This window comes from Cherax quadricarinatus, chromosome 20, assembly GCF_038502225.1.
Source record: "Cherax quadricarinatus isolate ZL_2023a chromosome 20, ASM3850222v1, whole genome shotgun sequence".
Taxonomy (NCBI): Eukaryota; Metazoa; Arthropoda; class Malacostraca; order Decapoda; family Parastacidae; genus Cherax; species Cherax quadricarinatus.
In genome coordinates this window covers 216,820-244,154 of record NC_091311.1, presented here as the reverse complement: position 1 = coordinate 244,154, position 27,335 = coordinate 216,820, and the positions used below count along the sequence as shown (strand labels likewise).

At 41.4% G+C, this 27,335-nt stretch overlaps 1 protein-coding gene across 1 annotated transcript in view; it reads left to right on the top strand.

The window, feature by feature from the left end:
• Positions 1–27,335, top strand: part of lap (phosphatidylinositol-binding clathrin assembly protein lap) — a 319,918-nt gene that overhangs the window by 148,051 nt on the left and 144,532 nt on the right. The gene's annotated exons all lie outside the window — the stretch shown is intronic.

Genomic DNA, 27,335 nt, shown 5'->3' with positions numbered 1-27,335 from the left:
GGTACTTTGAACCTGATGAGTAGCTACTGTATTAAGCAGGTACATTGAACTTGATGAGTAACTGTTGTACAACAAATTCATTCACCTTTTCAGATTGAAAGAGATTAATTGATGGCTTAAACAAGGCTTTAATGCTTAATAGGTAGTCAGTGCTTAAAAAAAAAAAAAGAAAAAAAAAAGGGACCATGATTATGCTGGTTCTTCATATTCACCATCATTTTCAAAAAATCTTTGGCACCAGCAGTGGTCTGTTAATTCTTAAAGTACATTACTGACACACACACACACACACACACACACACACACACACACACACACACACACACACACACACACACACACACACACACACACACACACACACACACACACACACACACACACACACACACACACACACACACACACACACACACACACACACACACACACACACACACACACACACACACACACACACACACACACACACACACACACACACACACACACACACACACACACACACACAAAATTTAATGTAGAGTAAACAGTCATAATGAGACTTCATAGTATGGTTTTCTTGACGCTATTAAAAAATGTAACCAAATATTTTGTGTGCAAAAATCTTGATATTCCCCGACATAAATCTAAAAAAAAATTGTTTTTGCCTGGTTTAAAAACAGCCAGTTTGAAGTGTTTTCTAGGATGTTTTTTATGGTTTTATTATTTGTTTCTTGGTATTTAATAGAATGGAAGATATACTAAAAAAATAGAAATAATTTTAGTGGGGTTTTTTAGGAACTGAAGTAGCTTGAAATTGGGCTTAAAGTAGCAGATTATTATTATAATTAAAAAAAGTGCTAAATATACAATCGAAGTAGCAGAAATATTAGACTTTTGCCAGTTTTCCTGAGGATGGATAAGGTGCCCCCTCCCCTCCTCCCCCATCTTTTTTTTTATAGGTCTGATTCAATTATGTACTGGGATACCATAAGCCATGACCAATCATTCCTGGTTATATTTTATTATCCAAGAAATAGTATTTTTTTTTGTTTTTTGTGTGCGAGATTTCATAATGGAAGGCAAGTGTTATATAAGAGAGGCCTAAAGACATGATTAATGAACAGAAGAAATGTTGCTTTAGTGTTTGAAGTATCTAGTGTTTATTTTATAGTGTTTTTAAACTGGATTTTTTTTAATTTTGTGTAACATTGGCCAAATTACCAAATTTTGTGTACTTTATAGGGTAGTTGTGATAGTTCTGATGCTCAACTGATAGAACAGAAGACATACAGTAGACAATTATATTACACAGTAGTTACGTTCCTGAAAACACCATGTTAGGTAAATCCATGTTAGATAAACTCGAAGAACTTGTGGGAAAAATAGGGTTACATTCTTGGGTGTCCCAAAAAAGCCAAACTTTTTTTTTTTTTTTTTTTTTTTTTTTTTTTTTTTTTTTTTTGACCTTCAGATCTTATAAAATAAGTGTATATATAATTGTAGTTCACTGTTGTGATGTATTGTTTTTACTGCTTAAGACTACAAATGCAACAGAAATAGAATATCTTACCTTAAATTATGGGTGTTGGTGTTTGTGGATGATTGTGAAGAGAGTGGAGAGTTATGCTGTGACCCTGCTGGGCTGAGGTGGATGATAGAAGTTCTGGTACTGAAGTCGATGGTTATAGTTGAGTGTGCATAAATTCTGTAATGGATTTGTTCTGTTTTACCCCGCAGTACATTATACAACTGATGGTAAGGCATCAGCTGCTCTAGACACCGTTTCAGTGTCCTCTTCAGTGAAAAAGTCTACTTTTAATTCAGTCAGTTATTCACCACACATATATTTATTTACCTTATTCATTTTAATTGCACCGTGATGCTTCATTATGGCCACAGGCTATCTCTTGTCTAATACCTCTATTTTCTTAATTAACTCTTGACTTAAATGCTTATACCTTTTCTTGCCACTTCCAGCAACACTGGTATGCCTACTGGGTGCCATGTTTGCTTGACAAATACAAGATAAGGTAATTAAAAGGTCAAAACTCAATTCACAAACACAGCTAGCTCATAAGACAGAATGGAACTGAACACGTATTCATGAAGGCTGAGATGGTGGTGGCGGGGGTGGCAGGGGATGGCAGGGGATGGCAGGAGGTGTCCCCCACTGACCCACAACAAGGCGGCAGCTTGAACTGGGGAAATTTTTTCCATGCCCACAAACGGAACCGTGTAAAGTTAATTTTACGAAGTGTTGTTTAAAATTTTGCCACAATATTTCAGTAGTGCAATAACCAAAACATGGAAAACAAATCCACATACTATAACAGTCTACTGTATTAGTGAAATAGCTAATAATTTTTTTTGAATTGAGCAATGGAATTGGCTTAAAATAGGACTCAAAGTAGACAAAAATCGCTGATGCATAAATTGCTCCAATCAATCCAATGTTGAATAATTCCATAAGTTTTCCATCAAATTTTGTACTTTAGGTGTCATTACCTTCAGAAAAAGATTCTCTACCATTTCAGAATTTTTTTCTTAAATGTAAACAATCAACACTTAATTTCATTGCTTTGGATGGTAAAGTGGTTAAAAGCAGGAGAGGGAAGGGGGGTTGGTGCTGGAAAATTGAGATTATTTACTGTGTTTAGAACCAATAAAACATCTAAGGTACCTGTAATGTCTCAAACTAGTTGATCAGGCTCTGATCCACTGTGAGGCCTGATTACAGACCTGGCTGTGGGGTGTTGATTCCCAAAACCCTCTCCAGGTATACTCCAGGATGCTTGATGGTCAAGTACTGGAATCTGTACACTACCATAGATGATGAAAATCTGAAGGAAGTGAAGAAATGTGGGAGGAAAAAGTAAACACAGGGAAAATGAGGGGGGCCATATGCACAGTTAGAGAACACTGGTCAGTATTTGTAGTCAATGACTTGTTCTCCTGTTACCAGTAGGTATTAGTAGTAGTAGTACGTATTGCCAAAACAAAAGGTATCAGGACTGATTCTCTTAAGAGCCAGGGCAGTCAGGTTGTAGTGACCTTGTGAGCCACCAGCAGGGATAGCATTTACGATCAAAAATTCAATAACCAAATGTTACTTCTAGATGTATTACAAGGATAAAAATCTTGAAATTGGTCACAGGTGTGTGCAACTATGTGCACCTTGTGCCCCACCAGAAAGATGATCTGTAACAGTAGAAGTTGTGCTGTGAGGTAGGTATTAGAGAGAGCATCCAGCAGGTGTGTGCACACGTTACATCCAGCAGGTGTGTGTGCACATGTTACATCCAGCAGGTGTGTGTACTCACCTATTTGTACTCACCTATTTGTGGTTGCAGGGGTTGAGTCCTAGCTCCTGGCCCCGCCTCTTCACCGGTTGCTACTAGGCCCTCTCTCTCCCCGCTCCATGAGCTTTATCAAACCTCGTCTTAAAACTGTGTATGGTTCCTGCCTCCACTACGTCATTTTCTAGGCTATTCCACTGCCTTACAACTCTATGACTGAAGAAATACTTCCTACTATCTCTGACTCATTTGTGTCTTCAACTTCCAATTGTGGCCTCTTGTTTCTGTGTCCCCTCCCTGGAACATCCTGTCTTTGTCCACCTTGTCTATTCCACGCAGTATTTTATATGTCGTTATCATGTCTCCCCTGACCCTCCTGTCCTCCAGTGTCGTCAGGCCGATTTCCCTTAATCTTTCTTCATAGGACATTCCCCTTAGCTCTGGAACTAACCTTGTCGCAAACCTTTGTACTTTCTCTAGTTTCTTGACGTGCTTTATCAAGTGCGGGTTCCAAACAGGTGCTGCATACTCCAGTATGGGCCTGACATACACGGTGTACAGTGTCTTGAATGATTCCTTACTAAGGTATCGGAATGCTGTTTTCAGGTTTGCCAGGTGCCCATATGCTGCAGCAGTTATCTGATTGATGTGTGCTTTCGGAGACATGCTCAGTGTTATACTCACCCCAAGATCTTTCTCCTTGAGTGAGGTTTGCAGTCTTTGGCCACCTAGCCTATACTCTGTCTGTGGTCTTCTGTGCCCTTCCCCTATCTTCATGACTTTGCATTTGGCAGGATTAAATTCGAGAAGCCATTTGCTGGACCAGGTGTCCAGTCTGTCCAGGTCTCTTTGAAGTCCTGCCTGGTCCTCATCAGATTTAATTCTCCTCATTAACTTCACATCATCTGCAAACAGGGACACTTCTGAGTCTAACCCTTCCGTCATGTCGTTCACATATACCAAAAATAGCACTGGTCCTAGGACCGACCCCTGTGGGACCCCGCTCGTCACAGGTGCCCACTGTGATACATCATTACGTACCATGACTCGTTGTTGCCTCCCTGTCAGGTATTCTCTGATCCATTGCAGTGCCCTTCCTGTTATATGCGCCTGATGCTCTAGCTTCTGCACTAATCTCTTGTGAGGAACTGTGTCAAAGGCCTTCTTGCAGTCCAAGAAGATGCAATCAACCCACCCCTCTCTCTCTTGTCTTACTTCTGTTATTTTATCATAAAACTCCAGAAGGTTTGTGACACAGGATTTGCCTTCCGTGAATCCGTGCTGGTTGGCATTTATACTCCTGTTCCGTTCCAGGTGCTCCACCACTCTCCTCCTGATAATCTTCTCCATAATTTTGCATACTATACACGTCAATGACACAGGTCTATAGTTTAGTGCCTCTTTTCTGTCTCCTTTTTTGAAAATGGGAACTACATTTGCCGTCTTCCATACCTCAGGTAGTTGCCCAGTTTCCAGGGATGTGTTGAAGATTGTGGTAAGTGGCATGCACAACATATCTGCTCCCTCTCTAAGGACCCACAGAGAGATGTTGTCCGGTCCCATTGCCTTTGAGGTGGCAAGTTAAATATTAGTGTGTAGTTATTTATATCATTTGGGTCTCCACCTTTGTGTATTGGGTGTATCTCTTGCTATCTTGAGTAATGTTGGGAAAGTGTTGGTTTCTAGTGATTTGTTGAACAGTGTTGCAGTAGTGGGGGAAGGGACATAAGCTGTTCTTTTGAACAATAGTGGTGGAACTTGAGTTAAGTTTCCTGACTTGTTTTTCAGTGAATTTATAATCAGGGTGACCTCAGTGGGCCGAGTGGGAGCAAGATCGAGGGATGTTGAGAACCTTCCAGTAAGGTAATCACTTGCTCAAGTATTGGTGTTTGGAGATTTTGCTATCTAGACTTGATCCTTGGGTAGAGAAGAAATCACTTAACTTATTGGCTGCTTTTTCAGGTTCAAGATGTGCTTCATTATAGTTAGGACAATATCTCTGGTTTTGGTCAACTTCCAAGAACCCAGGATTTTGTGTATACTCACCTAGTTGTACTCAGCTAGTTGAGGTTGCAGGGGTCGAGTGTTACAAAAAACGCGATTCTAAAAGCTTAGAAATCTCCAGTGAATACTAGAAAGGACTGCCCTTCTAGCATCCAGCCTGTTACTGGGTTTTCATAACAAGTAGTCAGTATCCTTGTCCAATTATCCATTAGAATTCAGTATGATTCAATAGTGCTTCAGGATTACAACTGGTAGGCTACTAACTAGAGAAATTAAAATTTAATAAATTTATTAAGTCTAGAGGTATATTATCAAATTAAATGAAATTAATCACAGTAATCAAAATATCACTTCTCTCGAGTACAATATTATTGTGCTGAAAGCACGTATCACATTTATAATTCTTAAGTACCGTCTGGTACATTAACATTTAATAAGATGTTACAAATATGTACAAGTAAGTATGTATGTGTGTAAGTGCTCTAAGTAGTTCGCTATGTCTCACGACTCGACTAGACTTAAACAAGTGACTGACAAAGTCCTCAAATAAACTAACTTCTTGACCAACTGGCAGTCAGAACAGTCTGCTTGAACAATAAAAAGAATGCTAATCCCAATAGCAATATAACAAGCAACTGCGACACAGAATCAGGAACAAGGAGATAATATAACGACACTAAGTAGGGACCATCTGCAGATCCTCCACAAAAGTCACAAAACTCCCATACTACTGAATCTAAGTTCAGCATAAGAAAATCCCCGACTGTGATAATACACAGATACCAGTACAAGTTAGGTGAGAAGCTAAAGCTCAGGACCTGAGTTACTCAGAGTGTCTATGAGACACAACCTCAGTACAACGTCGAAAATCACTAAGTCTATACAATGTTCTGTGAACAGAGTTCTACAGAACTAACAAGAATAATGAGACAGACAATCTGTCCAACCATCAAGAGAGTCTACACCAGACTGAATACTTCAGGCGAGGTGGACACCCCCCCCCCCCTCGATCACGTGATAGCTCCGTGGGTTGCTGCCCAGCAACAACGAGAAGCCGGCAGTCTAACGAGCCCCAAGCGATAATTACAGCAGTTAGACAATCAAGACTTGAACTGAGCACATAATATGTTACATCCTACCTAACAACATAATAGTCAAATAATAATATAAAGCAATACATTTACGATTTAGCTATTATTGCAAATATAAGCAATATAAAATTATATGAAAAGGTGATAATTATATATATACATTATATTCATAATCATAATATACATTATATATATTGCAACCTATTCAGGGGTTGCAACATCGAGTCCAAGCTCCTGGCCCCGCCTCTTCACTGATCGCTACTAGGTCACTCCCTGAACCATGAGCTTTATTGTACCTCTGCTTAAAGCTATGTATGGATCCTACCTCCACTACATCGCTTCCCAAACTATTCCACTTCCTGACTACTGTGGCTGAAGAAATACTTCCTAACATCCCTGTTATTCATCTGTGTCTTCAACTTCCAACTGTGTCCCCGTGTTGCTGTGTCCAGTCTCTGGAACATCCTGTCTTTGTCCACCTTGTCAATTCCTCTCAGTATTTTGTAAGTCGTTATCATGTCCCCCCTCTCTCTCTCCTGTCCTCCAGTGTCGTCAGGTTGATTTCCCTTAACCTCTCCTCATAGGACATACCTCTTAACTCTGGGACTAGTCTTGTTGCAAACCTTTGCACTTTCTCTAGTTTCTTTACATGCTTGGCTAGGTGTGGGTTCCAAACTGGTGCCGCATACTCCAATATGGGCCTAACGTACACGGTGTACAGGGTCCCGAACGATTCCTTATTAAGATGTCGGAATGCTGTTCTGAGGTTTGCCAGGCGCCCATATGCTGCAGCAGTTATTTGGTTGATGTGCGCTTCAGGAGATGTGCCTGGTGTTAGTCACCCCAAGATCTTTTTTCTTGAGTGATGTTTGTAGTCTCTGGCCCCCTAGACTGTACTCAGTCTGCAGTCTTCTTTGCCCTTCCCCAATCCTCATGACTTTGCACTTAGTGGGATTGAACTCCAGGAGCCAATTGCTGGACCAGGTCTGCAGCCTGTCCAGATCCCTTTGTAATTCTGCCTGGTCTTCGATCGAATGAATTCTTCTCATCAACTTCGTCATCTGCAAACAGGGACACCTCGGAGTTTATTCCTTCCGTCATGTCGTTCACAATTACCAGAAACAGCACTGGTCCTAGGACTGACCCCTGTGGGACCCCGCTGGTCACAGGTGCCCACTCTGACATCGTCTGTGGTCTTCTTTGTCCATCCCCAATCATCATGACTTTGCACTTGGTGAGGTTGAACTTCAGGGGCCAGTTTCTGGACCAGTCCTGCAGCCTGTCCTGATCCCTTTGTAGTTCTGCCTGGTCCTAGTCTGATTGAATTCTTCTCATCAACTTCACGTCATCTGCATACAAGGACACCTCTGAATCTATTCCTTCTGTCATGTCTTTCACAAATACCAGGAACAGTACCAGTCCTAGGACTGACCCCTTTGGAACTCTGCTTGTCACAGGCGCCCACTCTGACACCTCGCCACGTACCATGACTCGCTTTTGTTTTCCTGACAGGTATTGCCTGATCCATTGCAGTGCCTTCCCTGTTATCCCTGCCTGGTCCTCCAGCTTTTGCAGTAATCTCTTGTGTGGGACTGTGTCAAATGCCTTCTTATAGTCCAAGAAAATAGTCTACCCATCCCTCTCTTGTCTTACTGCTGTCACTCTGTCACACAACTCCAGTAGGTTTGTGACACAGGATTTCCCGTCCCTGAAACCGTGCTGGCTGTCGTTGATAAGCTCATTCCTCTCTAGGGGCTTTACCACTCTCCTCCTGATAATCTTTTCCCTGACTTTGCATACTATACATGTCAGTGACACTGGTCTGTAGTTTAATGCTTCTTGTCTGTCACCTTTTTTATAAATTGGAACTATATTTGCTGTCTTCAATACATCGGGTAGTTGCCCTGTTTCGATAGATATGTTGAAGATTGTTGTTGGTGGTACATGTAGCGCCTCTGTTCCTTCTCTCAGGACCCATGGAGAGATGTTATCCGGCCCCATCGCCTTTGAGGTATCTAGCTCACTTACCAGCTTCTTCACTTCTTCCTCAGTTGTATTTATTGTGTCCAACACTTGGTTGTGCACCCCACCTGTCTGTCTTTCTGGAGTCCCTGCTGTCTCCTCTTTGAACACTTTGAATCTCATGTTGTGCTCCTCACATACTTCAGTTATTTCTTGTGAGCTCCCTTCCTTCCTTCCTCAGCCTGATTACCTGTTCCTTGACTGTTGTTCTCCTCCTGATGTGGCTGTACAAATGCTTTGGATCAGATTTGGCTTTTTAAGATTTGGTGTGTGCATGTGCATTTGCATGCGTGTACATGTACTCGCCTAGTTGTGGTTGCAGGGGTTGAGTCATAGCTCCTGGTCCTGCCTCATCACTGATTGCTCCATGAGCTTTATCAAACCTCGTCTTAAAACTAGACCTTCACCTTTGATATGCCTTCGAAAAGTTTTGAGAGTTCATCTACTCTGAACCCGGCCATGGGCCAGGCTCGTCTGGTGCTTGCCTGGTCAACCAGGCGGTTGGTGCTGGAGGCCCGCTGCCCCATATATCCATCACAGCCTGGTTGATCTGGCATGGTTCTTGCCTCCACTACATCACTTTCTAGGATATTCCACTTCCTGACAACTCTTAAGAAATACTTCCTAACATACCTTTGACTCACAGGAGTCTTCAACTTCCAATTGTGACCCCTTGTTTCCGTGTCCCATCTCTGGAACATCCTGTCTTTCTCTGCCATGTCAATTCCTCAGTGTTTTATATGTAGTTATGTCATCCCTGACCCTCCTGTCCTCCAGTGTCATCAGGCTGATTTCCCTTAGCCTTTCTTTGTAGGACAATCCTTTCAGCTGTGGGACTGGTCTTGTTGCAAACCTTTGCACTTTCTCTGATTTCTTGACATGCTTGACCAGGTGTGGATTCCAAACTGGTGCTGCATACTCCAATATGGGCCTGACATATATGGTGTACAGTCTTTTGAATGATTCCTTACTGAGGTATCGGAGCGCTATTCTCAGGTTTGCCAAACGCTCGTATGCTGCAGCAGTTATCTGATTGATTATCAAATGGTATACAATACCGACAGGTTGGTAGATGAGACACATAGGCAACATTTAGGCAACTTTATTTCGAAACGTTTCGCCTGCACAGTAGACCTCTTCAGTCGAGTACAGAAAATAGGCGGGAGCAGTAGAGATGTGAAGACGAAGTAATCAGTCCATCACCCTTGAAGTCGTAAATTTGAGGTTGTCAGTCCCTCAGCCTGGAGAAGTTCTGTTCCAAAGTCTGGAACTAACTGAAGATCAAGCGACAGTGTTGAGGCTTAAATACTGTCGGAAGGAGAGGTGCAGAGTAGTAGTAGTGAGAATGTAGCCACTGAGAAGTCAAGTCCCTCTCAGATCAAACAGTTATCACTTGAAAAAGTTGTCCAAGGTGTTTTCTTTTCTGTACCAAGATGCCATTGTGTTGCAGTGTCTGACAGTGATTATCAAATGGTATACATAACTCTACTGCTCCTGCCTACTTTCTGTACTCGACTGAAGAAGCCTATTGTGTAGGCGAAACGTTTCGAAATAAAGTTGCCTAAATGTTGCCTATGTGTCTTATCTACCAGTTATCTGATTGATGTGTGCCTCAGGAGACGTGCTCGGTATTATACTCACCCCAAGATCTTTTTCCTTGAGTTAGGTTTGCAGTCTTTGGCCACCTAAACTATACTCTGTCTTCGGTCTTCTTTGCCCTTCCCTAATCTTTCCTACATTTGCCGGGGTTATATTCAAGAAGCCAGTTGCTAGGACCAGGCTTGTAGCCTGTCCAGGTCTCTTTGTAGTCCTGCCTGATCCTCGACTGATTTTAATTCTTCTCATTAACTTCCCTGGTTTCTTTTTCTGTCTCATAAACACGCTAGATAACAGGGATATCTTGCTACTCCTACTTACACTTTGGTCACACTTCACAGACACGCACATGCATATATATATACATACATCTAGGTTTTTCTCCTTTTTCTAAATAGCTCTTGTTCTTCTTTATTTCTTCTATTGTCCATGGGGAAGTGGAAAAGAATCTTTCCTCCGTAAGCCATGCGTGTCGTATGAGGCGACTAAAATGCCGGGAGCAATGGGCTAGTAACCCCTTCTCCTGTAGACACTTACTAAAAAAGAGAAGAAGAAAAACTTTATAAAACTGGGATGCTTAAATGTGCGTGGATGTAGTGCGGATGACAAGAAACAGATGATTGCTGATGTTATGAATGAAAAGAAGTTGGATGTCCTGGCCCTAAGCGAAACAAAGCTGAAGGGGGTAGGAGAGTTTCAGTGGGGGGAAATAAATAAATGGGATTAAATCTGGAGTATCTGAGAGAGTTAGAGCAAAGGAAGGGGTAGCAGTAATGTTTAATGATCAGTTATGGAAGGAGAAAAGAGAATATGAATGTGTAAATTCAAGAATTATGTGGATTAAAGTAAAGGTTGGATGGGAGAAGTGGGTCATAATAAGCGTGTATGCACCTGGAGAAGAGAGGAATGCAGAGGAGAGAGAGAGAGATTTTGGGAGATGTTAAGTGAATGTATAGGAGCCTTTGAACCAAGTGAGAGAGTAATTGTGGTAGGGGACCTGAATGCTAAAGTAGGAGAAACTTTTAGAGAGGGTGTGGTAGGTAAGTTTGGGGTGCCAGGTGTAAATGATAATGGGAGCCCTTTGATTGAACTTTGTATAGAAAGGGGTTTAGTTATAGGTAATACATATTTTAAGAAAAAGAGGATAAATAAGTATACAAGATATGATGTAGGGCGAAATGACAGTAGTTTGTTGGATTATGTATTGGTAGATAAAAGACTGTTGAGTAGACTTCAGGATGTACATGTTTATAGAGGGGCCACAGATATATCAGATCACTTTCTAGTTGTAGCTACACTGAGAGTAAAAGGTAGATGGGATACAAGGAGAATAGAAGCATCAGGGAAGAGAGAGGTGAAGGTTTATAAACTAAAAGAGGAAGCAGTTAGGGTAAGATATAAACAGCTATTGGAGGATAGATGGGCTAATGAGAGCATAGGCAATGGGGTCGAAGAGGTATGGGGTAGGTTTAAAAATGTAGTGTTAGTGTTCAGCAGAAGTTTGTGGTTACAGGAAAGTGGGTGCGGGAGGGAAGAGGAGCGATTGGTGGAATGATGATGTAAAGAGAGTAGTAAGGGAGAAAAGTTAGCATATGAGAAGTTTTTACAAAGTAGAAGTGATGCAAGGAGGGAAGAGTATATGGAGAAAAAGAGAGAGGTTAAGAGAGTGGTGAAGCAATGTAAAAAGAGAGCAAATGAGAGAGTGGGTGAGATGTTATCAACAAATTTTGTTGAAAATAAGAAAAAGTTTTGGAGTGAGATTAACAAGTTAAGAAAGCCTAGAGAACAAATGGATTTGTCAGTTAAAAATAGGAGAGGAGAGTTATTAAATGGAGAGTTAGAGGTATTGGGAAGATGGAGGGAATATTTTGAGGAATTGTTAAATGTTGATGAAGATAGGGAAGCTGTGATTTCGTGTATAGGACAAGGAGGAACAACATCTTGTAGGAGTGAGGAAGAGCCAGTTGTGAGTGTGGGGGAAGTTCGTGAGGCAGTAGGTAAAATGAAAGGGGGTAAGGCAGCCGGGATTGATGGGATAAAGATAGAAATGTTAAAAGCAGGTGGGGATATAGTTTTGGAGTGGTTGGTGCAATTATTTAATAAATGTATGGAAGAGGGTAAGGTACCTAGGGATTGGCAGAGAGCATGCATAGTTCCTTTGTATAAAGGCAAAGGGGATAAAAGAGAGTGCAAAAATTATAGGGGGATAAGTCTGCTGAGTATACCTGGTAAAGTGTATGGTAGTTATTATTGAAAGAATTAAGAGTAAGACGGAGAATAGGATAGCAGATGAACAAGGAGGCTTTAGGAAAGGTAGGGGGTGTGTGGACCAGGTGTTTACAGTGAAACATATAAGTGAACAGTATTTAGATAAGGTTAAAGAGGTCTTTGTGGCATTTATGGATTTGGAAAAGGCGTATGACAGGGTGGATAGGGGGGCAGTGTGGCAGATGTTGCAAGTGTATGGTGTAGGAGGTAGGTTACTGAAAGCAGTGAAGAGTTTTTACGAGGATAGTGAGGCTCAAGTTACAGTATGTAGGAAAGAGGAAAATTATTTCCCAGTAAAAGTAGGCCTTAGACAAGGATGTGTGATGTCACCGTGGTTGTTTAATATATTTATAGATGGGGTTGTAAGAAAAGTAAATGTGAGGGTCTTGACAAGAGGCGTGGAGTTAAAAGATAAAGAATCACACACAAAGTGGGAGTTGTCACAGCTGCTCTTTGCTGATGACACTGTGCTCTTGGGAGATTCTGAAGAGAAGTTGCAGAGATTGGTGGATGAATTTGGTAGGGTGTGCAAAAGAAGAAAATTAAAGGTGAATACAGGAAAGAGTAAGGTTATGAGGATAAAAAGATTAGGTGATGAAAGATTGAATATCAGATTGGAGGGAGAGAGTGTGGAGGAGGTGAATGTACAGTGGACCCCCGCATAACGATATTAATCCGTTCATGAGAGCTCATTGTTATGCGAAATTATCGTTATGCGAATGAATTTTCCCCATAAGAAATAATGGAAATCAAATTAATCCGTGCAAGACACCCAAAAGTATGAAAAAAAAAAATTTACCACATGAAATATACATTTTCGTACACAAGGAGAAGGATACTTGCACAATAGTAGAGTAGTACATGCACAGTATATATTGTGCATGTACTACTCTACTAAATGAAGAATAAATGACACTTACCTTTATTGAAGATACAGCAATGACTGATGAGACAGTTTCCTGGGAGTGCCTTTTCCTCCTGAGTACTGTAGGTCCTGTTTGGCATTTTCTTCCAGAACAGGCCTTATCACACTGTGTATGCCACTACGATTCTTAAATCTCTCAAACCAACCTTTGCTGGCTTTAAATTCACCAATATGAGCATTAGTTCCAGGGATTTTTTTCCTGTTCACCTGGGTGTTAGTCGACTGGTGTGGGTTGCATCCTGGGAGACAAGATTAAGGACCCCAATGGAAATAAGTTAGACAGTCTTCGATGACACTGACTTTTTTGGGTTATCCTGGGTGGCTAACCCACTGGGGTTAATTGTTTCTTGGTATTCTCAATAAGCCACACCAACAACGGTGTTACAGCAGCAGCAGCAGCAGCTGACAGTGCTACAGCAGCAGCAGCAGCAGCTGACAGTGCTACAGCAGCAGCTGACAGTGCTACAGCAGCAGCTGACAGTGCTACAGCAGCAGCAGACGATGCTACAGTAGCAGCAGCAGCTGACGGTGGTATAGCAGCAGCAGCAGCAGCTGACGGTGGTATAGCAGCAGCAGCAGCAGCTGACAGTGCTACAGCAGCAGCAGCTGACAGTGCAGCAGCAGCTGACAGTGCTACAGCAGCAGCAGACAATGCTACAGCAGCAGCAGACGGTACTACAACAGCAGCAGCAGCAGCAGCAGCAGCTGACGGTGGTACAGCAGGAGCAGCAGCAGCTGATGGTACAGCAGGAGCAGCAGCAGCTGATGGTGCTACAGCAGCAGCAGCAGCTGACAGTGCTACAGCAGCAGCAGCAGCTGACAGTGCTACAGCAGCAGCAGCAGCAGCTGACGGTGGTACAGCAACAGCAGCAGCTGACGGTGGTACAGCAGCAGCAGCAGCTGATGGTGCTGCAGCAGCAGCAGCAGCAGCTGACAGTGCTACAGCAGCAGCAGCATCAGCAGTTGACCATGGTACCACAGTATTTCGATAATATTTCTCACCCTTTTTACCACAGGGTTGGCACTAGAAGCTTTCTTGGGGCCCGTGGTCACTTATTTTGCAGACAAGATCACCAAAAACACTGTAATAATACGAAATGTTACGATTGTATTCTTGGATGTTACCGCGGAGGCTGGCTTGTAAACAATGCCACCGACAGAACATGTGAGGCTGGCTCAGGCCGCACATTAGACGCGTCTCGGACGAATAGTGTTGAGCGGGTTTTTTAGCGGTATGCGAGGCAAAATCTTAGCGATAAAATGTATCGGTATGCGGATTTAACGTTATGTGATGCCAACGGTATGCGGGGGCCCACTGTATTCGGATATTTGGGAGTGGACGTGTCAGCGAATGGGTCTATGAAAGATGAGGTGAATCATAGAATTGATGAGGGAAAAAGAGTGAGTGGTGCACTTCGGAGTCTGTGGAGACAAAGAACTTTGTCCTTGGAGGCAAAGAGGGGAATGTATGAGAGTATAGTTTTACCAACGCTCTTATATGGGTGTGAAGCATGGGTGATGAATGTTGCAGCGAGGAGAAGGCTGGAGGCAGTGGAGATGTCATGTCTGAGGGCAATGTGTGGTGTGAATATAATGCAGAGAATTCGTAGTTTGGAAGTTAGGAGGAGGTGCGGGATTACCAAAACTGTTGTCCAGAGGGCTGAGGAAGGGTTGTTGAGGTGGTTCGGACATGTAGAGAGAATGGAGCGAAACAGAATGACTTCAAGAGTGTATCAGTCTGTCGTGGAAGGAAGGCGGGGTAGGGGTTGGCCTAGGAAAGGTTGGAGAGAGGGGGTAAAGGAGGTTTCGTGTGCGAGGGGCTTGGACTTCCAGCAGGTATGCGTGAGCGTGTTTGATAGGAGGAATGGAGACAAATGGTTTTTAATACTTGACGTGCTGTTGGAGTGTGAGCAAAGTAACATTTATGAAGGGGTTCAGGGAAACCGGCAGGCCGGACTTGAGTCCTGGAGATGGGAAGTACAGTACCTGCACTCTGAAGGAGGGGTGTTAATGTTGCAGTTTAAAAACTGTAGTGTAAAGCACCCTTCTGGCAAGACAGTGATGGAGTGAATGATGGTGAAAGTTTGTCTTTTTCGGGCCACCCTGCCTTGGTGGGAATCGGCCAGTGTGATAAAAAAAAAAATAATAACTTCCCATCTGCAAACAGGGACACTTCTGAGTCTATCCCTTCCATTATGTCATTCACATGTACCAAAAACAGCACAGGTCCTAGGACTGACCCCTGTGGAACCCCGCTCGTCATTGGCGCCTACTCTTACACCACGTACGTGTGTGTGTGTGTGTGAGAAGGACTTTTTTCGTATCGCCTCATTTTTCATTGAACCTGCTAGAATAATACAGTGGACCCCCGCATACCGGACGCCTTGCATAACGGACAATCTGCATACCGGACGCTTTGATCGCTAAAATTTTGCCTCGCATACCGCCCAAAAACCCGCTCAGCGCCCTTCGTCCGAGACGCGTCCAATGTGCGGCCTGAGCCAGCCTCATATGTTCCGCCGGTGGCATTGTTTACCAGCCAGCCTCCGCGGTAACATTCAAGCATACAATCGGAATATTTCGTATTATTACAGTGTTTTCGGTGCTGTTTCTGGAAAATAAGTGACCATGGGCCCCAAGAAAGCTTCTAGTTCCAACCCTACAGCAATAAGGGTTAGAATTCCAATAGAAATGAAGAAAGAGATCATTGATAAGTATGAAAGTGGAGTGCGTATCACCGACCTGGTCAGGTTGTACAAGAAACCCAAATTAACCATCTCTACTATTGTGGGCAACAGAAAGGCAATCAAGGAAGCTGTTCTTGCCAAAGGTTTAACTGTGTTTTCGAAACAAAGATCGCAAGTGATGGAAGATGTTGAGAGACTCTTATTGGTGTGGATAAATGAAAAACAGCTAGCAGGAGATAGCGTCTCTCAAGCAATCATAAGCGAAAAGGCTAGGAAGTTGCATGAGGATTTAATTAAAAAAAGGCCTGCAAGTAGTGATGATGTGAGTGAATTTAAGGCCAGCAAAGGTTGGTTTGAGAGATTTAAGAAGCGTAGTGGCATACATAGTGTGATACGGCATGGTGAGGCTGCCAGTTCGGACCACAAAGCGGCTGAAAAATATGTGCAGGAATTCAAGGAGTGCATAGAAACTGAAGGACTGAAACCTGAACAAGTGTTTAATTGTGATGAAACAGGCCTGTTTTGGAAGAAAATGCCAAGCAGGACCTACATTACTCAGGAAGAAAAGGCACTCCCAGGACATAAGCCTATGAAAGACAGGCTTACTTTGTTGATGTGTTCCAATGCTAGTGGTGATTGCAAAGTTAAGCCTTTATTAGTGTATCACTCTGAAACTCCCAGAGCGTTCAGGCAAAAGAATGTCCTCAAGGATAATTTGTGTGTGCTGTGGAGATCAAACAGTAAGGCATGGGTCACTAGGGACTTTTTCTATAACTGGTTACACCATGCATTTGCCCCCAATGTCAAAGATTACCTAACTGAAAAGAAATTAGAACTTAAGTGCCTCCTGGTGTTAGACAATGCCCCTGGTCATCCTACAGACGTGGCAGAGTGACTTTATGGGGACATGAGCTTCATTAAGGTGAAGTTTTTGCCTCCTAATACCACTCCTCTCCTGCAGCCCATGGACCAGCAGGTTATTGCAAACTTCAAAAAACTGTACACAAAAGCTCTGTTTGAAAGGTGCTTTGTAGTGACCTCAGAAACTCAACTGACTCTAAGAGAGTTTTGGAGAGATCACTTTAATATCCTCAATTGTATAAACCTTATAGGTAAGGCTTGGGAGGGAGTGACTAAGAAGACCTTGAACTCTGCTTGGAAGAAACTGTGGCCAGAATGTGTAGACAAAAGGGATTTTGAAGGGTTTGAGGCTAACCCTGAGAGGAGTATACCAGTTGAGGAATCAATTGTGGCATTGGGGAAGTCCTTGGGGTTGGAGGTTAGTGGGGAGGATGTGGAAGAGTTGGTGGAGGAGGACAATGAAGAACTAACCACTGATGAGCTGATAGATCAACTTCAAGAGCAAGAGGCCAGACCTGGGGAAACTGGTTCAAAGGAGGGGAGAGAGAAATTGAAGGAATTTCCTACTTCAAAGATTAAGGAAATGTGTGCAAAATGGCTTGAAGTGCAAACCTTTTTTGATGAAAATCACCCTTACACAGCTATTGCAAGCCGTGCTGGTGACTGTTACAATGACAATGTTGTGAACCACTTTAGACAAATCATAAAGGAACGAGAGGTACAGGCCACTATGGACAGATATGTTGTGCGAAAGAAGTCCAGTGACTCTGAAGCTGGTCCTAGTGGCATTAAAAGAAGAAGGGAAGTAACCCCAGAAAAGGACTCGACACCTCAAGTCTTAATGGAAGGGGATTCCCCTTCTAAACACTAACACTCTCTCTCCCCTCCTCCCATCCCATCAATCATCACCAGATCTTCAATAAAAGTAAGTGTCATGTAATTGTGCATGCCTTTTTCAGTTTGTGTGTACTAAAATTAACATTTCATGTGGTAAAAAAAAAATTTTTTCATACTTTTGGGTGTCTTGCACGGATTAATTTTATTTCCATTATTTCTTATGGGGAAAATTCATTCACATACCGAACATTTCGCATAACAGCCAGCCCTCTTGCACGGATTAAGGTCGCTATGCGGGGGTCCACTGTACATCTGTTTGAACTTCCTTATTAGTTTGGTAAGTACTGATGTAGAGTTTATAGTTCTTTAGTTATTAAGCCCAATCTATTTTGTTTTTTGTATCTTGTTTCTTTTCTGTGGACGTGAGGACTGTATTTGTTAGCATGGGCTATCTAATCTCTTTGCTGTGATCTGATTAGTTTTAATTTTGACAATATCTATTGTAGAGGCTTTGCATTTTTTACAGGAAAATTTTAATCCATTCATTAATGACCCTGTCATTAGTAAATTGTATGCCAGTTGATGTAACTTAGTGCTATAGTGAAGCTATTGATGACTCATCATGGAGACGAAATGAGATCCTACTGTATTCTTGTGGTAGCTGACATAAGTTGTTTGAGAAAGGTGAGGTAGTGATCAGTAGCTTTGTCTGTGTTTATCCCTGTTTTGAGAGGAGCTAATATATTGGTCCAGGTTCTGTCAATAATGGTTGCACTAATCTTGGTTAATCTTGTTGGTTAGTTATAGTTGGTATGAGCAAGGAATTGTTCATATTGTTAATGAAATCAGTTACTTGTGTGTCCCCTGCACTATATTAAATTAAAAACCTTGAACTTGCTATAGTAGCTGTTTACCCCCAAGGCCCATCGTGCTCAAACTTGATCATCCTCTTAGTTTCCTTTGACAACATTCCTCCATTTGTGATCTATCATGCTCACCTACTGCATGCTTTTTCAATGGTTATATAGCCTTCTATAATTCTTTCATCTCTCTTATTCTTTTAGGTGTCCTTTAACCTGATAACTGTCCAAACTTAGATCTGCATTTTCAATGCAGGTGCTCCAAATATTTTTGGAAAAAAAAAAAAAGTCAGTACTTACTGAGATATAAGGCTGCAAAGTTGGCTCTGGATGCTCACCTGACTGCAACATGTAGTCCTGCTGCTTGCAGAAGTGTTGCCGATATAAAGTAGACCGTCATTTAGCACGATTTTATTTGGCAAGATATGGGGTATAACACAATTGAAGAATTGTGACACAATTTTATGTAACACGTCGTGTGATGAATTTAACACGGTTCAGTTTGGGGGAAGGAAAAAACTTCCCTTTTCCTCAAGCGGCCACCTTGTTGTGGTTCAGTGGGGGAGACCTCCTGCCGTCCCCAGCCAGCCCCCCTCCCCCAACACCACCCCACCATCCTAGCATTCGTACTTCATACGTGTCCAGTCCAACTTCTCTGCTACAAGCTTGTGATTGTGAATTGTGTTTTGATCTTTTAATTGCTCTATCTTGTATCTGCCAAGCAATCATGACACCCAGTAGGCATACCAGTGTTGCTCAAAGTGGCAGGAAAGGTGTAAGCATTTAATTAAGTCTTAGAATTAACGAAGGAAACAAAGATATTAGACGACATCCTGTGGCCATAATGAAGTGTTACTTTGTACACGTAAAAAAGAGGTAAACATAAGTTTGTGACTGACTTATTGAATGACTTGACTGACTTGCCAAACAACTTGATTGACTTGCTGAATGACTTGAGACTTACTGACTCAATTGACTGAATGACTTCAAGTTAGACACTCCAGTACAACCATCATCTTCAGTACCAGAACCTCTACCATCCACCTCAGCCCAGGAGGGCCACAGCATAATGCTCCACTCTCCTCACAATCATCCACAAACACCAGCACCCACAATTTAAGATAAGAAATATTGTTATTTATGTAACGTTTGTAGTCTTAAGCATTAAAAAAATTAATACATCATAACAATGAACTACAATTACATAGTCACTTTTATTTTTAAGATGTGGAAGCCTAAAAAAAGTGGTTCGGCTTTTTTTGGGGCTCTCAGGAACATAACCCTATTTTCCCATAAGTTCTTCAGTTCATCTAACACGGTTTTTACCTAACACGGTGTTTTCAGGAATGTAACTACCGTGTTAAATAATGGTCTACTGTACTTTTTTCTCATTTTTTTGTTAATTTATATAATTTTTATTCTGATAATTACAATTTGTAGTAGTTCTTGTGATTTCATAACCAATGTTTGTTCTGACACTAATGTTAGGTACTGAAATAATACTCGGTCACAAACACACTGACAAGTGAACATTTTCACCTGCGGAGATATAAACACAAATGCAGTATAATGTGATCCTTTATTGACTACGTTTCGCCCACACAGTGGGCTTTTTCAAGTTCTGTTTGTGACTTGAAAAAGCCCACTGTGTGGGCGAAACGTAGTCAATAAAGGATCACATTATACTGCATTTGTGTTTATATCTCCATTGTGTCGGTATTTTATACCATTTATTTCCATTTTCACCTGCCTTGGTCACATACTATTATCTAGAAATACAAAGTATTAATAGGTCCCAGCAATGTTTTAGACATGCTGGAGTAAACACGAAACTCCTTGAATCATGGTGTAAGATGAGCGTCACTCCAGTGCAGCAGTGATGATCAAACACTGCCTTGGCTTTTTGTTTTCACTTTTTTGCAACCATGTCTGTCTTGTGTGCCTGTCTGTCTAGCACTCCGTCTCTGCTTATGTCTTTGTCTCTGTTTGCTCGTCTCAGAGCCGCTCGTGAACCACTGGGTATTACACACGATGCAGAGTTGTGACGTCTGATTACTGAACATGTGAGAATTTATTACTTACCAGTCATGCTTATTATGCCTTACATCTGCTAGCACAGTATAGCACTTGGTCTGGATTTTTTTTGGGTTACCCTAGGTAATTTTCACTATAATTGCATTTGTATACCTGTGAGACAGAGAGAGAGAGCTGTGTGGTAGGACTGGACATTGCTGGCGCTTTCGACCAGGTGTGGCACCAGGGCCTCTTAGCAAAACTTCAAGCACTGGGAATTGCAGGCTCTACGCTATGTCTCCTCAGCGATTACCTTCGTGGTAGATCTCTAAGTGTAGTTCTCAATGGAACGGAATCAGCAAGACATCCTATTGGGGCAAGTGTTCCACAAGGAAGCGTGCTGGGTCCATTGTTATGGAATGTCTACTTCAACGACCTTCTTCATCTCATCCCAGAATCACATGCATATGCAGACGACTGTACACTGACATTGACTTATCCAAGAGAAGAAATGCCAGCTGCTCTAAGCTACATCAATCACCAGCTGAGAGCTATATCAGCTTGGGGAAATAGATGGCAAGTAACATTTGCACCTGAGAAAACGCAAATGATGATCGTCTCTAGACACCATGATGGTAATGCTGGTACAGTAGTAAGGATGAATGGAAGGGTGTTGGCACCTGGAGAAGAAGTTGATATCCTTGGAGTGAAATTTGACTCCAAACTAACCATGAAGAACCATGTTGTGAATCTTGCAAACAAGGCAGCCAGGAAGCTTACAGCACTTCGCCGTATCTCGCATCTGCTTGACAGTAGGGGTTGCAAGATCCTGTACGAGGCGCAAGTACGCTCACACCTTGAGTATGCTCCACTTTCTTGGTTTGCCTGCCCCCCCCCCCTCTCATCTGCGACTGCTTGACAGAGTAGAGAACAGAGCAAGACGTCTCATCTCTTGCCTGGACCCATCCTGGATAGATCTGTCATTTCAGCAGAGCCTTCAACATAGGAGGGATGTGGATGGCCTTACTGTTATGTACAAGGCCAATATTGTCAAAATACCACACTTGGATCCACTTCAAGGACAGCATGAAACAAGCTTTTATGCCACAAGACGGGCAGAAAGCAGCAACTTAACTCTGGCTGTACCCTTCTCCAGAACATCACTCCATCTGAGATCATGCATACCCAGGATGACTTGAGTATGGAACACATTCGTACAGCATAATGATGTCAACGAGATAGTCAGTTGATCAAATGAAAATGCTGGCCCACAGATGGCTCCAACTTCATCCTGTTCCCTACTTGTATGTCTCATAACAATAAAAATGCTTTCAAATGAGCTGATGTAGGTAACAGCTCTTAGCTTGCCAATAAAGTTAGGAATCCTTAACCTGTAAATAGCTTGTCAATAAAGCTAGGGATCCTTAACCTTGTCAAACCCTGTGTATAAAAAAAAAAAAAAAAAGAGGGGGGGGGAGGCAGGAAAAATAAAATGTTGATCTACGTTTGGAGCGCTAGCGGTAACAACATAGATCTATGTTTGGACAGTTAAGGGAATAAGTAGTCTTGCCTTTTATCTACCTTAGACTTGTGAAACCTCGATGTTAATTTCTTTCTCCATTATTCCTAAAATACCTAAACCATCTTGTCCCATCTTATACACTTCACATTGAAGCTCTCATGCTAGTAGATTTTTCTGATTTTGCTCTGTTTTCTTTATTTATATTATTCTTTCTCCAAGCTCTTCCTTGATGTAACTATTAAAAAGACAGATTGTCACAGACAAACATTTTCTTTTCAAAACATTGCATATAGAGTATACTGCACGTTGATTAACTTTCATTTAACTCCCTTCAATGTTGTTTGCTGCATCATTTCTGTGATCACCTCATTCTTCACAGCCAATGCTAATACCTTGATTGATGAGACTTGTCATTTATACAGCAGGCTCCTTCAATCTAATATAAAGGTGACTTGTATTGGAGAACGTGGAAGACTTGGAGAGGTCATTTAATTTAAGGTGTACGCTCGTTTAACCTTGATCCTTACCATTTATGTAGTAATAATCTTGTTTACTTCTTAACCATTTTCATTCAAATTGCTCTTTTATTATCTATACAGTATTTCATTTTGTAATTACTTCTCTTTTTCTTACATTCACTGTGAACTTCTTAACCCTTTCAGGGTCAACAGGCCCCCTCCCAAACTTGTTCTCAGGGTTGAAAAATACTTGGAAAAAAAAATTTCTTATGAAATTATTTTTCTTTGCGAGTATTATAAACCAAAAAAAATTTTTTTCAATCGATACTTACGGAGATATGGAGGCGTGAAGGTGAAAGAAATTGAACCGCATACAGCAGCATCACCAACTGTCCGTCACCCGGTAATACACTTGCCATCCTACTTACGACCTGCTCGACATATGGCGACTCAACTTACGACCGTGTTTTTTTAAGCCAAATTTCTGGGAAATAAACAAGTGTTTTTGTCGTACACAGTGTTTATCCTAAACCTTACAGTATAAAATACAGTACTAATAGCATAAAACATGAAATACCAAAATAAAACAATAAAATAGTCATTACGAAAATGTTACGTTGATATTCAGTAGTAAAGTTCGACTTGCGTCCATTTCAACTAACGACCGGTTTCTCGGAACCGAACTCGGTCGTAAGTCGGATGGTAGGTGTAGTTTTTTTTTTTTCTACTTTTTTCTTTTATTTTTTAATATTTTTTTGTCAAGTAATTTTTATTGCCTCTGAAACCAATATAAAGGCTATTTGGTATATATTCACTCATTGTATACTACACAATAACAGCACAAACTTTGCTATCATTATATTGTTTACAAAACATGTTTACACAAACCAACAGTAAAAAAAATGTTGCTTATTACTATTTTTCTATCATATATACAGTGGAACCTCTACTTATGAGTGCATCCATGTGAGAGTTTTTCCAGATACGAGCAGCTGCTCGGTCGATTTTTTGCTTCCAGACGCGAGTAAAATTTCCAGATGCAAGCGGGCCTCAAGGGAGGTTAATTGACACTGGTGAGGAATGGAAGATATACTACAAAAATAAATTATTTTAATTGGTTTCACAATGAAAAGTACCTTGAAATTGAGCTCAAAATAGCAGAAATGTTCGATTCTTTGGAGACATCAGTGGTAGACATCATGAAGCAACAGTGGCAGACATCATGAGGTAGCAATGGCAGACAACATGAAGCAGCAATGGCAGACATCATGAGGTAGCAGTGACAGACATCATGAGGTAGCAGTGGCAAACGACGTGAAGCAGCAGTGGCAAAGTGAAGCATTAAGAGTGTAGCACTTATAAGTCACTCTGACTTTTTTGGGTTATCCTAGGTTCTCTACACATGTAGTCAGGAACAGAAATGGCCACTGTGGTGGCCCTATAAACCCCAACAACAATGGCTGCTGTCACCACCACTAGTCACATACCTAATGACATGTATTTTATTCATTCTAATGTATATATCATGTTTCTGTTATTAACATTGTTTATTGTCATATTACATGAATTGTGAGAGATAAATAAGCTGTAGAGTTGATATTAGGGAAATTAAGGTATTTTCTCGTGCCTGGAATTCCACTGGAACGAATTAATTCCATTTCAGTTAATTTAAATGAGGAAATTTGACTCTGCAAACGAGCAAATCCAGTTGTGAGCAAGGTCATAGAACGGATTAAACTTGTAAGAGAGGGGGTAAAGGAGGTTTTGTGGGCGAGGGGCTTGGACTTCCAGCAAGCGTGCGTGAGCGTGTTAGATAGGAGTGAATGGAGACGAATGGTACTTGGGACCTGACGATCTGTTGGAGTGTGAGCAGGGTAATATTTAGTGAAGGGATTCAGGGAAACCGGTTATTTTCATATAGTCGGACTTGAGTCCTGGAAATGGGAAGTACAATGCCTGCACTTTAAAGGAGGGGTTTGGGATATTGGCAGTTTGGAGGGATATGTTGTGTATCTTTATATGTGTATGCTTCTAAACTGTTGTATTCTGAGCACCTCTGCAAAAACAGTGATAATGTGTGAGTTTGGGGATTTTCTTTCTTTTTTGGGTCACCCTGCCTTGGTGGGAGACGGCTGACTTGAAAAAAAAAAAAAAAATTATATATATATATATATTTATATATATATATATATACAGTGGACCCCCGCATAACGATTACCTCCGAGTGCGACCAATTATGTAAGTGTATTTATGTAAGTGCATTTGTATGTGTATGTTTGGGGGTCTGAAATGGACTAATCTACTTCACAATATTTCTTATGGGAACAAATTCGGTCAGTACTGGCACCTGAACATACTTCTGGAGTGAAAAAATATCGTTAACTGGGGGTCCACTGTATATATATATATAAACACTGATCTCTGGCTGAAGGAGACTCGAACCTACGAACCTTAGGACAAGGTACGCAGTGCTTTACCAATCTACCCACACTGGACCAATACCTTGGCGTGTAGCATGAGCTACACGTTTGATCCAAGGCAGCCAGCTTTCAGGGAGAAGGCTTACAGCTTTTCATCTCATCCCCTGCATGCATCAGCCTTACTAGAGATTTGAACAATGCAAGGAATTCGCGAGAGCATGCGAAATATACACAAACACTGATCTCTGGCTGAAGGAGACTTGAACCTACGAACCTTAGGACAAGGTACGCAGTGCTTTACCAAAGCTGTAAGCCTTCTCCCTGAAAGCTGGCTGCCTTGGATCAAACGTGTAGCTCATGCTGCACGCCAAGGTATTGGTCCAGTGTGGGTAGATTGGTAAAGCACTGCGTACCTTGTCCTAAGGTTCGTAGGTTCGAGTCTCCTTCAGCCAGAGATCAGTGTTTGTGTATATTTCGCATGCTCTCGCGAATTCCTTGCACATATATAATATATATATATATATATATATATATATATATATATTATATATATATATATATATATATATATATATATATATATATATATATATATTTATTATATATATTATATATATATATATATACATACACAGTGGAACCTCAAATATCGAACTTTCTTCGGTCCAGAAGGCTGTTCGAGTGCCCTTACCAAATGAATATATTCCCATCAGGAATAATGTAAATTAGATTAGTCCATTTCAGACCCTCAAAAATACACTTATAAAAGCACTTACAAAAATACACTTACATAATTGGTCGTGTTGGGAGCAGTTCGATTTTTGAGGTTTCACTGTATATTATTTTTTTTTTTTTCAACAAGTTGGCCGTCTTCCACCGAGGTAGGGTGACCCAAAAAGAAAGAAAAATACTTTCATCATCATTCAACACTTTCACCACACTTGCACATAATCACTGTTTTTGCAGAGGTGCCCAGGATACAACAGTTTAGAAGTATATACGTATAAAAATACACAACATATCCCTCCAAACTGCCAGTATCTCAAAACTCCTCCTTTAGAGTGCAGGCATTGTACTTCCCATTTCCAGGACTCAAGTCTGGTTACATAAAATAATTGGTTTCCCTGAATCCTTTCATTAAATATTACCCTGCTCACACTCCAACAGCTCATCAGGTCCCAAATACCATTTGTCTCCATTCACTCCTATCTAACACACTCACGCATGCTTGCTGGAAGTCCCAACCCCTCGCCCACTAAACCACCTTTACCCCCTCCAACCTTTTCGAGGACGACCCCTACCCCGCCTTCCTTCCCCTATAGATTTATACGCTCTCCATGTCATTCTACTTTGATACATTCTCTCTAAATTACCAAACCACCTCAACAATCCCTCTTCAGCCCTCTGACTAATACTTTTATTAACTCCACACCACCTAATTTCCACACTCCGACTTTTCTGCATAATATTTACACCACACATTGCCCTTAGACAGGACATCTCCACTGCCTCCAACTGCCTCCTCGCTGCAGCATTTACAACCCAAGCTTCACACCCATATAAGAGTGTTGGTACTATTATACTTTCATATATTCCCTTCTTTGCCTCTATAGATAACATTTTTTGTCTCCACATATTGTACCTCAATGCACCACTCGCCTTTTTTCCTTCATCAATTCTATGATTGACTTCATCCTTCATAAATCCATCTGCTGACAAGTCAACTCCCAAATATCTGAAAACATTCACTTCTTCCATACTCCTCCCCAATTTGACATCCAATTTTTCTTTATCTAAATCATTTGATACTCTCATCACCTTACTCTTTTCTGTGTTCACTTTCAACTTCTACCTTTACACACACACCCAAATTCGTCCACTAACCTTTGCAATTTTTCTTTAGAATCTCCCATAAGCACAGTATCATCAGCAAAAAGTAACTGTGTCACTTCCCATTTTGTATTTAATTCCCCATAATTTAATCCCACCCCTCTCCCGAACACCCTAGCATTTACTTCTTTTACAACCCCATCTATAAATATATAAAACAACCATGGTGACATTACACATCCCTGTCTAAGACCTACTTTTACCGGGAAATAGTCTCCCTCTCTTCTACGCACCCTAACCTGAGACTCGCTATCCTCATGAAAACTCTTTACAGCATTTAGTAAGTTACCACCTATTCCATATACAGGAGGGCCCCAATTATACGGCTGGTTAGGTTCCAGGCTACCGCCGTAAAGCGGAAACTGCTGTAAAGTGGAACACCCTTTTTTTCCACTTACAAATGCATACAAACACTAGATAACAAGTTTACACTAACATATATTAAGTTAGCAATAGAACCATGCATCAAAAAACAATAAAAAAGTACAATACACACACAGTGCACTCATTACTTACCTTAAAATATTTATAGTCTTAATCTAGGGTGAGACAAGTAGTATTTATTGTAAGAAATCAAGTGTGGTATGTATGGTAGTCAGC